This window comes from Ursus americanus, chromosome 23, assembly GCF_024610735.1.
Source record: "Ursus americanus isolate L20-20 chromosome 23, mUrsAme1.1.p, whole genome shotgun sequence".
Lineage (NCBI taxonomy): Eukaryota > Metazoa > Chordata > Mammalia > Carnivora > Ursidae > Ursus > Ursus americanus.
This window is the reverse complement of record NC_142149.1, coordinates 24,585,974-24,597,878: the sequence shown is the minus strand read 5'-3', so window position 1 is coordinate 24,597,878 and position 11,905 is coordinate 24,585,974.

Below are 11,905 nucleotides of genomic sequence, written 5' to 3'. Positions count from 1 at the left end.
GATGAGAAGAGTGAGGCACCAGGGCTTCATGACCAGCCCCCCTCAAGGCCATACTACCGACCAGCTGAGGCCCGTGCCCTGGCTGCCAGGGCGCCCTGTCCCCCTCCCTCTTGCCTCGGCCAGGGTTGTGGCTCCAGGTGTGAAGGGGGTGGGATGCCCTTCTCTTTGGGGGCTTCTGACTCAGAGCAGGCAGGGGAACTCTCCCTAGACGTCCTGAGAAGGAGACGGGGACCTGCGGGTGCCAGGATTCCAAAATCCCCGGTGCGCCCGTGAGCATCCCTCCTGGGCAGCGCCACCTCCCCGCTGTGACCAGCACCCCAAACATGGACGCCGGGGACCAGCTCTGGTGGGACCCGAGGGGCACAGTGTTGGCCTGAAGACCGGAATGACCAGTGGGCGGGTTACTTAGTCCTCATCTTCCCCCCCGCCCCCCGCCTGACCGCCACACCCATCCCCAGAGAGACACCGAATTCCAGAGTCAGCATCCACTCAGGCTCTCAGACAGGGCAGGCTTGGTCCCAGAGTCGCCTTGGCGCCTCTCTGCCTTCCCAGAGAAGGAGATGGAGGGCATGAGGGAGAAAGTTTCTGGAGGCAGAGGGAGAGTCAGGGGGCTCTAAGGGAGCAGGCAGAGCTGCCCGTCTGGCCAGCTGCCCAGGCCTCAGCCCCTCGGTGGCTCCGCGTGACTCCCTTGCTCTTCTCTGGAGCCCTCCACTCACGCCTTCAGCGGTCTTAAGGTAGCAGTGCCCGAACCCAGTGCCACCAGGCCCCCAGAGACCAGGTTCCTTATGGATGCTTCTCCCCCTCCCCCAACCAGGGACGGTGCCAGGAGCCGTCCAGAAGTCCCCTGGAAGTCCCTTGTGGCTGACCGAAGGACCTCCCCACCTCAGAGCTGTCTGGATTGCAAGCCGCTGCTAGAATGCTCAGCATCTCTTTTCACTGGGGCCTGGGCGTAGAGAGTGGGGTCACAGGGTCCTTAAACTTTGTAGTTTGCAAATTGCACTGGTGGGTGTGGAGCCCAATGCGGGATTTGAACTCTCGACCCTGAGATCAAGACCTGAGCTGAGATCCAGAGTCAGATGCTTCACTGACTGAGCCACCCAGGTGCCCCTTAGTTTGCAAATTTTAAACAAAACAAAAGTCTACAGAATAAAGGAATGAAACCTCCATATATCCGTCCCCCAGCTTCAACAGTCAGCAACTTGTGGCCAATCTCCTGTCATTTGTACCCCCCCTCCCGGAACTTTCCCTCCTGTTTCATTTCCTCTGTCAATATTTCAGCACGTATCTTTGAAAGATGAGGACTCTTTTATTCTTACTTATTATTTTTAATAGAATGACTCTTTTTTATTTTATTTTATTTTTTTTTAAGATTTTATTTATTTATTCGACAGAGATAGAGACAGTCAGCGAGAGAGGGAACACAAGCAGGGGGAGTGGGAGAGGAAGAAGCAGGCTCATAGCGGAGGAGCCTGATGTGGGGCTCGATTCCAGAACGCCGGGATCACGCCCTGAGCCGAAGGCAGACGCTTAACCGCTGTGCCACCCAGGCGCCCCGGAGAATGACTCTTTTTTAAACAATCACAATTGTTACACCTGGTTCATGAGTATACCTTAAAGTTAATAATAATTCCTTACTCTCAGACCTATAGTGTTCAGACTTCCAATTTCTCATAAACGTCTTTTTTTTTACAGTGTATTTGTTTGAATCAGGATGCAAATAAGGCACACACACTGCAACTGATCGACGCCGCCCCTTTAAATCTCTTTAAATCCATGGGTTCCCAATCCAAACCTCTCTCTCTCTGTCTTTTTCCTTGAGAGAACCAGGCCATTTGTCATGCAGTTTTCCAGTCTGGGTTTTGCTGATTGCATCTCTCGGGTGTTCTTTAACAAGTCTCTCTGACCTCTGTACTTCCTGTAAATTGTATTTCCTGTACATTGTTATTTCCTGCAGATTGTAGTTGGATTGAGAGTCCTGATCAGGTGTAGGTTCGATTTTCTTCTGCAAGACCACTTCACAGATGGTGGTATTGCTTCTTCCATCCAGAAGCACAGCCACCGCCGAGGCTTTGTGCCGCATCCATCAGTCTCCCCCTCCCCCAAGTGGCGATACTCACATCCAATCACTCTTTCCCTTATTAGCCGGCATAATTCTCGACACAGAAACTGCCCCTCACTTACTGTTTGGTTACTGAGTGTTGTAGCTCGTATAGGAAAGATAGGATAAATACTTGATTTTGTCCCTGTATTTGCCAGTTTCTGAATAATGAGTGGATTCTCTAGCAACCCTCAAACTTCAGCCTGTTAGCTTTTCAAAAACAGTAGCATAATTATGAAGGTATGGCTTTAGGCATATTTGATTGCTTCGGTCCATTGTGACTAGTGTCCCTCCTGGTCCTCGAGCTGTCCCTTCCTGAGCTCCCTCTGTGGCCCCTCGCCAGTCGGAGCATCCGTCTGAGGGGACAGGTAGGTGGGTCAGGTCTCTGCCTCTGCACACCTGTCTCCCCGGCTTTCTGGGCTTTCTGCCTGATCTGTGCCTGTCAGTGTCCCGATTTAATTCCTCTGGTCCTTTGTCCCTGGCTTTCCCCATCTCAGTGAGTATTTGCTGAATGAATGAATGATTGAATGAATGCATCATCTCTCCAACTCTCTCCTTCCACTTCTGTCTCTATCAACCTGATTTCTGAGGGCCATATTTTCTTCAGCTGCATCTACAACGGGGGATTATATGTTGTCATGAGGGACAAAGGAAAGGGATTCTCATCATTGTGATCTGATTGTCGCATCTGCGTCCCAGACTCCACCCACATCTTCCCCCACTCCTCTTCACCGCCCCCAGCGCCACAACAAAGGATGCGATCTGTGAGTTAGCCACGAGAGGGCGCGTTCGAGGCTGCAGTCTGGACCCGCGCCTGCGCAATATCGGGGCAGAGCGGGGACAGCGCGGGGGGGTCGCGGGGGCCGGGTGGAGGGGCGGGAGCGCTCCGCCCGGGGTTGGGGTTGCGCGTCAGAAGTGTTTGCTGAGCGCGGCAGCTAGAGGGGGCGACGCAGGAGGAGGCCCATGGCCCCGAGCCTTGCTTCGTCCTCCCCTTCCGGGTCCAGAGGATGTTCTAACAAGCGGGGAGGAGAATCCGTCTGGAGGCCGGGGGCTGGACACAATGCCCTCTTTCCCACATCTCCATCATTTGTATCAGCCCTCCGACTTCCAAGGACACGTCCCCGTTTCCCCACCCTCCACGACGTTTGGGGGCGCGAGTCTGAGGACCTGAGTGTACCCAGATGCCTCCTCCCTTTTTTATCTTTGGCCTTCAGCCCTCGAAGACGTTCCTTGAGCCTTGTGACCGCCCAGAGCAATCAATCATGGGTCTGAGAATACCAGAGACCATCCCTGGCCAAACTTTTCAGCTTACAGGAGAAACAGGAGGGGAGGGACTGTCAGAGGGCTCCCAGCACCGTGCTCTGCCCAACTAGATCTCTGGACATGGAGAAGAGATACTCCCTCTCTGTAAAGTGGGGGTAATAAGGATCCACGAGATCATGAAAGCGGAAGTGCCTTGTAAACTGTAAAGCCCTGGAGAAAGTAAGGGGTCTTTTATTTATTTAGAACTGAAGGTGCAAGACTATAGCTGCCCAGGGCGAGGCCACGGGCACAGCCTGAGAGCTGGGAGAAGTCAGATTTAGAAGCCATTGCTCAGTGATAGAAGGATTAGGAAAAGAAAAGAAACAAAATCTCTGACATTTTTTGCAGATGGTATGATTATTTATATAGAAAATCCAAGAGATTCCACAGGCATGTTATTAGGGAGTTGATTCTCCAGCATATAAGGGGATCAGCAAGGTTGCTGGACAAAAGTTAATACCCAAATACAAATAAAATACGAAATCCAACAGTGTTTCTATACACTGTTATTAGAAACTGTAATATCTTTTTAAAAATAAATCATTAACAATAAAATTAAAGTTGTACAGAACCGCCAAAAAATTCACAGATACTTATGAAGCAAAACGATAGGCTGTAAAACTATAAAAACTATAGGCTATAAAAGGAATAAGTGGAGAGATGTATTAAATTTAGGTATGAGAAGCCTCAATGTCAGGAATACAAATCTCTCCATATTAATCTTCTGATTCAATGTGAGTCCAGTGAATATCCCAATAGGATTTTTCAGAGAGGTAGGCAAGCCGATTCTAAAATTCATGCAGAAGAGCCAAGGACCAAGAAGAGACAAGACAATTCTGAAAAAGAATAAGCCCCTGACAGATACCAAGACCTATTTGGAAGCGATAGTAATTAAAACAATGTGGTATTGGTGCCGGGCTAGACAAAGAGATCAATAGGACAGAGTGCCAGAAACAGATCCAAGCATATGTGGGAATGTGATTTATGATGTCAGCGGCATTGCGACTCAGTGAGAGGGAACAGACTAGTAAAAAGTGTTGTGACAATTGGCTTTTCGAATGAAAAATCTTCGCACCATCTATAAATATTAGTTCCAGATGGATTAAAGACATTAAAGTGAAAAAAACCCAAAACTTTAAAATACTTAGAAGAAAATGCAGGAGATCTCAGGATAGGAAAAGATTTCTCAGACAAGAGACACAACTCACAAAAGATTGATTAGTTTTACTACATTACCAAAAAAAAAAAAAAAAAGAATAAGCTTTCTGCTATCACATTATAAACGAAGTTGCAAGACAAGCAACGGCCTGGGTGACAATGTTGGCAGCATGTGAAACAGATAAAAGGACCTGAAAATAATGTAACGTGTGTCAACCATACTAAAAGAAATTTTTTTATTAGAATTATAAATAAATAAATAAACAACTAAAAGTTTAGTATTCAAGATATATAAAGAACTCGTACAAATGAATAAGGTAAGCACAGACCTTTCGCATGCCACCCCAAATAGCATTCCTTCCCTTCTTCCCTGCTAATGGACCCCTGGTCTGATTCAGGAATCCAGAGTCTAGGCTTTTTGGGGAGGCTGGGCCTTCCCCAACTGCATCAGGTGAATGGTGACCGGTCTAAATACAGTACGATACTTCGGTTCCTCCGGTCAGTGGTTGGTTTAGGCGTGCACGTGAATGCAGTTTTGGCCACCAACACCAGAAGTGACATCTCCTGTGGGGCCTCTGGGAAAGAGACACCGAGAAGAAAACATCCACTTTCTTCTATCCTTCTACCTGTCTGCACAAGACACCCGAGGGGAGGCCACGATTGTGGACCACGAGGGGGCCGGTCTAAGAGGCAAACCAACATGATGAGGAGGACTTTGTGGAAAGATGGAAAGAACCTGGTTCTTGATGGTCACAGCTGAGATGCTGAATTTAACCAACCCTAAGACTTCTTGTTATGTGAGATCATAAAATTCCTTTTTTGCTTCAACCACATCTAGTTGGGCTTTCTGTAACTTGTATCAAAAGGTGCACCAGGAAAAAAAAATGGTGGAAGAGCTAGCAAAGGATATGGACGTAAGCAATTCGTCCAGAGGAACCCCAGGATGGCCACTGATAATGATAGGACGCCCGACCTCCTAAGCCGGGAATGCAGATTCAAATAAGGTCTCACTTCACACCCATCAGACTGGCAAAAATAAAGAGTCTCCCAAGAGCAGATGTTGGCAAGGATGTGGTCAGACAGGACATCTTGTGCAAATGCTGGGGGTGAGAGCATAAGGCGGAGCTGTTGCCGGAGAGGGTGGTCAGGCAAAACTAGCCGAGTAGAAAGTGTGCTGCCCACAGCCCTGCTCTGGGCTCTGAGGTATCCGCTCTCCAGGTGGGTTCACACCAGTTCGCGGGGGTTCCCTGCAACCTTGTTTATTTTTTTTTTTAAGATTTTATTTATTTAGAGACAGCCAGCGAGAGAGGGAACACAAGCAGGGGGAGTAGGAGAGGAAGAAGCAGGCTCATAGCGGAGGAGCCTGATGTGGGGCTCGATCCCAGAACGCCGGGATCACGCCCTGAGCCGAAGGCAGACGCTTAACCGCTGTGCCACCCAGGCGCCCCCCCCCCCGCAACTTTGTTTATAACAGCAGAACAGGGCGACACCTCAAAGGCCCTTCGGTAGAGGGGCTGATAAATAAATTGTGGCTTATTCCCCCGATGAAATACCAAACGGAAGTTAAAGGGAAGGAATCAATGCCACATGTATCTGCGTGGCTCCGTTGTGAAAAAGACACCGAATGGAAAAAATGACGCAAAATGATCCTCACAGTAGGATGGTTGTTTCGTACGTATTAATAATACAGAAAGCATTACTGTCCGCTATTTTATGAATACTTCGATATGTAGGGAAAATATCAAATTATGGGCTAGACTCATAAAGGAAGAGAATTCTTTTTTTCTTTTTTTTTTTAAGATTTGGTATATTTATTTGAGAGAAAGCATGAGAGGGGGGAGGGTCAAAGGGAGAAGCAGACTCCCGCTGAGCAAGGAGCCCGATGTGGGACTCGATCCCAGGACCCCGGGGATCATGACCCGAGCCAAAGGCAGATGCCCACTGGACTGAGCCACTCAGGTGCCCCAAGGAAGAGAATTCTGATGCTATAACACAGATGAACCTTGAGGATATTATGCTAAGCGAAATAAGCCAGGCACAAAAGAACAAATGCTATATGGTCCCCCTTGCATGAGGTACCAAGAATTGTCACATTCGTAGACACAGGAAGTGGGATGGTGGTTGCCAGGGGCTGGGATTGGGGGGGGGGGTGGCGGGGAGACGTGGGGACTTAGTGTTTAACGGGGATGGAGTTTCAGTTGGGAAGATGAGAAAGTTCTGGAGAAGGATGGTGGTGATCGTTGCCCAACAACGTGAATGTACTTCACACTACTGAACTGAGCACTTCAAAGAGCAAATTTTATGTTATTTTAAGTATCTTACAATTAAAAAGAATAAAAATAGGGGCACCTGGGTGGCTCCATCAGTTAAGTGTCTGACTTGAGCTCAGGTTGTGATCTCAGGGTCCTGGGATGGAGGCCTTCCATTTGGGGGGCTCCCTGCTCAGCAGGGAGTCTGCTTGTCCCTCTGCCCCCCTCCCCCCACTCATGTGCTCACGCTCTCTCTCTCATAAATAATAAACACAATCTTTAAATAATAATAATAAATTATGGACTACAAAGAGCACATCCCAAATTTGTGACAGTAGGTGTAAAGGGCAATGGGACCGAGACAAAGAGAAAGAACCAAGTTTCATGTCCTTTCCTATGAAAGAAACTGAAGCAAAAATGACACAAGGCTAGCATTTATAAATTCTTTTTTTTTTAAGATTTTATTTATTTATTTGAGAGAGAGAGAGAGAGCACAAGCAGGGGGAGGGGCGGAAGGAGAAGCAGACTCCCCGCAGAGAAGGGAGCCTGACCCAGGATCATGACCTGAGCCGAAGGCACACACATAACCCACTGAGCCACCCAGGCGCCCCAGCATTTAGAAATTCTGTTCGTTGGGATGCCTGGGTGCCTCAGTCGGTTAAGCGTCTGCCTTCAGCTCAGGTCATGATCCCGGGGTCCTGGAATCGAGTCCTGCATCTGGCTCCTTGCTCAGCGGGGAGCCTGCTTCTCCTTCTGCCTGCAGCTCCCCCTGCTTGTGTGTGCGCGCTCTCTCTCTCTCTCTCTGACAAATGAATAAATAGATCTTTTTTTAAAATTAAAAGAAATAAATTCTGTTTGTTATGTGATTCTCTGAACTTTTCTTATTTTTGAAGACACTTTTCAAACTAAAATAACATATATAACATTTACATATCATGTATGCATGCTTTTTTTTTTTTTTTTTTTTTAAGAAAGAAGAGTTTTCTCAAAGAGAACTGCTCTGAAGTGGCAGGATTTGTCCCCTCAAGGTCACCTCAAGTGCAAGGGGTTGAGCGTAGGAGACAGGAGATCTGGCCTCTGGAGGTTTTCCCATGCAGGTGCTGTGCCAGGCCGAGCCTGGCAGAGCCAGTTGGGAAAGGAGCTGGCATGAGCACGATGCTCTTTTCCCTGCCCCAGAGCAGGTGAGACAAAGGCTGTGGAGGAAGGTAAGTCAGAGCCAGTCTCTCCTCCTCAGGCACCGTCTGCACGAGATCCAGGGAGCAGATGAAAAATAGAAACCACCATCGAAACACAGGAATGTATATTATTAGCAGTGGGAGCAGGCAGTAGAAAGGGTCCTTCGAATCTGCTGATGACAAACTACATTGCCCAATCCTTCCGGGTAATTTTTTCTCTGACCTCCCCGCATATGTCTGGAGCTCCCACAGCTATGGCTGTCTGCGTTGCAAAATACATATTTACAGGCCCTGTAAGCCTGGCTAAATATAGGCTTTCTTTTAAGGCAACTGATGAGTTGGAGAAATCTTTCCTGTGTCCCACCCCTTCCCCACATCCCAACACACACACACACACACACACACACACACACACACACACACACACACACCCTGACTCCTCCTTCTGTGGGTGGATCCCAAGGGACCCCTGTCCCTGCACAGGCAGTGGGGGAGTTGAGGCACCAAGAGGCAGGAGTGAAAAGCCCTTTGGCAAGTAGAGAAGGGAGGTCACCTTCACTCCTGGGATGACCCCGAAGGATCTCAAGAAGCTACAGACAGAGGGTGCTTCTGTCTCTGATTTCCATATAATTGACCGTAGAAGGAAGCAAGAGGCTGGAAGTCTCGTGAAGACCCACACACGAGATACGAACACTGACGCCCATTTTGGCCACACTTGCTCACGCGTGTGCACACACTTCCACGTGTGTTCAGATACACACGTGATCAGTTAACAGTAGACTCATCAAGCTCCTTCTTTGTGCCAGGAGCTGTTCTAAACGCATAAGGCCTCACAGAACTCATTTAATCCTCAACACTAGGAGGCTGCTCTGTTGTCTCCATTTTACAGATGAAGAAATTTGTTGTAGTCCCTTAACTGGGGAGTGGCAGGTGGGGAACAAAGACGGTCTGGCTTCAGAGCCCTTCTTCTGCTCTGCCAGACCCGGGGTCTCCAAGCTCAGGAGACACACTCAGACATTCAAATTGAGCTTTTTGAGGAAATTAGGCTTGGGGAGGGGAAATGACTAGCCCCAGGTCACCCAGCAACTGAGTGAAGCTATGATTCAGCTCAGACCTTGTGAACCACAGCCTGGTCTTTCCTCTAAAACTGGATAAGTCACTTCCCTCCGCACGTCTCAGCCCTCCTCATTCCCCCTGGGAACGGGTCAACTAAAGGCCGTGGCGGGCCCCTCCAGCACCGACATCCTGGATTTAAGTTTTCCTCCATGTAGTCGTGTAACAACACATATGCCTTTCCAGCATCTTCTTATCTGCCCAAGTCCCTGGCAGAGGAGGACGGATGAAGGCGAGTGATTGGGGCAGGGACCACTGGCTCTGCACAAAATAGTCGAAGGGCAGGGTCCAGGCCAGCCTCTGCTCCGATGATTGTGGCCACAGAAACGCAATGTTCAGAGGCCAAGTCTCAAGGCCCCAGGGCTGGGAAGACAAGCCAGCCTGGCGCCCAGCCCAGGCCCGAGCCCAGGGCACTGAGGGCTTGGGACTTATCACAGATCTCCCTGCCTTCATCACCCGTTACACCCGGTGTTTAAAACTGGCAAGCCTCGAGGAATAGTGTCAGAGGGCCCTCATCAGATCTGGGGGTAGGTGGGAAAACAGGGAGGGGCTCTATCAGGAGAAGGGTCGAGAGCAGATTCTCTCTCCCCGTAGAAGCCTCTCGCCTTTTTAGCAAGGACTAGGGAAGGCATCTCCTTCCCCACACCCCTACCTTCTGCGTTCCAGCCAGTTTCCTCAGTTTATCCTCTTGGGGCAGAGACACCAAGTGACTTTTCCAAGGTCATACAGCTAGCAAGTGGTAGAGCCAGGGTTTGAACTCTGGCAGCCTAGCTCCTGGGTCAACTTTGGGAACCACTCACCCTTTCTTCCAGGGCCAGGTGAGGAAGGACCACCATTTAAAGACCACCAGGCAACTTGGCCATCAAGGCCTTCTCCACAAAGGACAATAGAAAGGATGGTTAAATCACCGTGGGTTGCTGAACAGAAAGAGAGGTGAGGATCACAGCTTAGGGGGATGAAAATTAGGTTTAAACCTTTCCAGTTGGGTGATGACCCTCCCAACCCCCTCTCCTCACCCTCCTGGCAGGTGGGATTTCTGCTCCAGGCAGGCTGGCAGGGAGGGGATGGAGGAGCTCATATTCCATTCCCCACCCCAGCCTCGCAGGCCAGCCAGCTTGGTGCCTGACCCCGGGGAAGGAGTGATGGTAAAGCACTTACTGCTCCATAAAAGCTTCTTAGGAAATTCTGGCTGGGGGTGTCGCTGAGCTAACCAGGAGCCCATGAAATAATAATCCCACTCCTTAGCCTCAGCCATCCAAGCTCCAGGCGACTCCACCCTCCTGCTTCGCAAAGCACTTAAAAGGGTTTCTCCCTTGGAAGTCTCAGGACAAGGGAGATCCAAGGATCCCAGCAATTCCAGATCCCCCCAAGCTGCTGCTGGAAGTGTCTGGGGTCCCAGGGTCACTGGGCCTGACTGCTGGTTCTCAGTTCCTCCCCCCACCCTTAGGAGCTGGATTTCCCACCTGGCCAGAAGCGTGGGCCCAGACCCCTTGGGCTGGGACCAGTTAAGATGACTCACTAAAGGGTGTGGGAGATTCTGGGCAGAACACCCAGGGGCCTGCGCCCTCCTCCAGTCCACACAAGAACTTCTGGGGACAATGCCCAAACTCCCATCCTTTAATTAGGTGAGGTTTCTGGATACCCCGACTTCCACAGAGGGGTTGCGGGGCCTGCTGGGGAGGCAGGTTTCAAGCTCCAGACTTTGAACTTGGAAACCCAAGTCCCAAAGCTCATTCCTAAAGGTCTTCTAAAAAGGGTTAGGAAGGTTGAGGATGGCTTCTTTAGTCTGTCCCATCCCAAAGTATAAAATCGGGAGGGGGAAGGGTCCTGGGCAGCTGGGCAAAGAGGCAGGTGGCACTGGAAAGCCTGAGGTCTGGGTTCATTTCCGGTCTCTGCTCAGAGCCCAAACCTTCCCTCTCCCTTAGCTTCAGGATCCAATCCTGTGGTTCCAGGCCCCTCCCCGTCCCAATATTCAGGATTCCCAGGCAGCTTCCCACACCCCATCCCCCACGCTCTTTTGCACGTGCTAACCGGCTTATATCCCGCAAAACCCACCGACACCCCTACAGTGGAGGGGTGGGAGGATTCCCTACAACAGCCGTTCTAGGCAAGCTGGGGAGAGAGTGGGAGATTGGGATGAAGAGGAAGAGGATGGAAGAGAAGAGGGCGGGGGAGGACGCAGAGACCGCAGGAAGGCCTGAGATGCAGGAAGCAGCTGGGAGTGGGGGGAGGCTTTGTGCCTGAGTTGTTCCCTGGGTCCTAGGGTCCACACTGTTCATCATTTCCTGGGATCTGTGGAGTGAAGCAGCGCATCTGGACCTGTCACGGTCTAGGGGGTGGACCTTAACTCCCAGGCCTGGCAGCTGGGGACGGGTAGGGGGCAACCCCTGGCTCCTTGCTGTGGATTATATGGGGGTTGGGGAGAGCATCACAACAGCTTCCTGGGTTTCCAGGGCAGGGGATGTGGAGGTCACTACCATCTTTCCCCCTGCCTCCCCAACACACACTTGCGTACAGTGGCCGGGAACATTTAGACCAGAGACCCAAGCTAGAGCTCTCACTGCTGAAACTTTCGCCCCAGGCCTCCAGAATTCCTCCTCCCAAACTCCTCCGTCCTGTTTGAGAGGCAAAAGCACCCACATAGGGGCTTGAAGACAGGGATCCTACCCCCTCCCTTGCAGCATGGTTGCAGAGCAGGCTGGCGACAGGACACCCCCTTTCAAACTTCCAAAGGGCAAAGGCCAGCTTGGGGCTGCCACCTGGGGGATGAGGACCATTTCCTCTCTCTGTTCTCCTTCCTCCTCCACCAC